The sequence below is a fragment of the Peromyscus californicus genome, unplaced genomic scaffold, assembly GCF_007827085.1.
Source record: "Peromyscus californicus insignis strain IS unplaced genomic scaffold, ASM782708v3 Scaffold_3__1_contigs__length_106647218, whole genome shotgun sequence".
In the NCBI taxonomy this organism is placed as follows: Eukaryota; Metazoa; Chordata; class Mammalia; order Rodentia; family Cricetidae; genus Peromyscus; species Peromyscus californicus.
This window is the reverse complement of record NW_026294551.1, coordinates 44,514,427-44,516,741: the sequence shown is the minus strand read 5'-3', so window position 1 is coordinate 44,516,741 and position 2,315 is coordinate 44,514,427.

The following is a 2,315-nucleotide window of genomic DNA, read 5'->3' as shown; positions in this document are numbered from 1 at the left end:
AGCGCGGACCAGCCGGTGGGGGCTGAGGCTGCTACAGCAGCTGCCTCCAGGAGTCTCGGAAACTGAAGGACTGAAGAGGCTGTGAACAGTAGGTGGCCCGGGGCAGCTTATATAAAGGCAGCTGAGTGTTAACCATTGACCCACCCTGGCAATCAGAGTGTTTTTGGAATCAGGAGGTGGGAGTAAGGAGGAGGGACGAGGCGTAACAACCAGGAAGACTTAGCGCGGCCAGGGAAGGAAAGACAAGAATGAAAAGCTTCAGGTTACCGGAGGAAAGCTGCCCAGACTTCACTCCTGCTGGGCACAGAGGCTGCTGGGGGCACTGGGCTTGAAGAGCCCCCAGCCAGGGCTGTACAGGACAGGAGCCAAGCACTCCCTCCAGCCCAGCCCACCTCCAGCCTTTGGATACCCAAAGCCAAGTTCTCCAGCTGAGCAGTTGACACATGACCCTTGGAGCTGGGCGTTGCCCCTACCCTGCCTACCCAGGCATCCCGTCCTCAGGAGTTCCAAAGCCTAAGATCGGTCCTGGGAGGCCTAGGGGCATCTGGCTAGCTAGCAAGCAAGCATGCCCCCTCCTTGTAGTTATCAAGGAGTCTGTCAAAGTCACAAGTTCTTCGTACCCTTGCACGAGACTGGCCCACTGACTTACTCTAGCCACCAACCGCTTCCTCATTCTGCAGTAATCTTTTCTTGTGTATGCTGAGCATTGATGTGTGATAGGTAGACAATAAAGATTAGTTTCTTTCAGAATCTTCCTGGTCCCCACCCCCTAACTGCCATGGGAAAACAGCAAATATTGCTTCATATTCTATTTACATATTCAGTCATTTCATACATCAGCCAGATATCTACCCCACAAAGCCTTTGGCACCAGTCATGGGCACTGTTTGGTGTTGAGGATACAGAGATTAACATGCTGCACATGAGGGCCTGATGTCCCCAGCATTTAGTTCCCACCACTAGGTGGTTACTGTTCCATTTTATAAGTGGGAATACTGAGGCCTGAAGACACAGAGCCAGGCAAACTTCAAATATGTTCTGTAAGTACCCCAAGGTGGGGGGTGCCAACCCTGTGTGGGAGCTTGGGAAAAGAGTGAGCACTGGAGACATCCCAACAAGGATGCCTCGGGGAGAGCCTGTGTGGGTCCAGGCTCTAGAGTGTGGTCACAGGGCAGGAGGAGGTGGGGCACAGGACACAGCAGGGAAGGGCAAAGTGGGACTTAGATGGTGGTGAGCAGGCAGTGGGTGTGCTGGGGGGGGAGTGCTGGGGTGCATACTGCAGTGTGCAGCATCTAGCTGGAAATGTCTCTCATGTGCCCTTATCCCTCCTGGCCCCACACTGCACACAGTAGGTGTTGGATGGGTATTTCTGATCACATCACAGTATGGTGACCTGTGGGTGCCAGGCTAAGAAGGTAGGGTGCCAGAGAGACTGTTTTAGGTGGGGACACAGTCTGACAAAGACATGTGTGTAGAGCTGAGGACAGTAAAGCCACACGGTGCACCTCAGAGGATGGGATTGACAGCTGTCAGTCATGTTTTCAGGCTGTTAGGCCACCAACGCACTCCTGGACCCAGTGGTGGTGGTGGGGGCGGTCTGTGTAAGAGACACCCCCAATGCCTTGCAAGATGATTGCGGAGGTGTGAATGGGTCCGGGTTGCAGAGCCAGGACGGATGAGAAGTTACAATAACACAAACAGCAGCCAGCTCCCAGGCCTGGCTACTCCCGCAGAGCTACCAAAGTGAGCAAGAGAAGGCAGGACCGCAGACAAAGAGTTTCAGATGCGCAGGACAATACCCTGATTCTAGTTCTCCTAGAAGGAAGCCTCTCCCATGGCCCAGGGCTCTGGAGGAGCCACCACAGCCACCAGGCTGGGCTCTCTTCCACCAAGAACAACATTTACGACTTGTAAAATCTGTACCCTAATTCTCCTCCACACCAGCCTAAAGCGTAGGCTCAGAGCAGTGAGGTCAACTGTCTGGTGTCACCCAGCATGGGCATAAAGGAAGTCAGGTTAATTTTCCGGTATTGCCTATGCCCTTGGTTCAGTCATCTCCATTGTTCTGGACTACTTTGATGGAGCTGGGACAGAACTCAGTATTTCCCATAGTGGGCTACTGTTTAAACTGTTTCTCCCAATAATCCTCTTCCATGCCACGGACTTTGGGGGCCTTGGTTGATCCTCTCCCTTTTTCTCCTCCTATCCCTCCTCCTCTTCTTTTGGTGTGTGTGTGGTTATGCATGCATGTGTGTGCATGTGTGTATAGACATGTGGATGTGTGTGAGTGCTCACATACATGTGACCAGAGATCA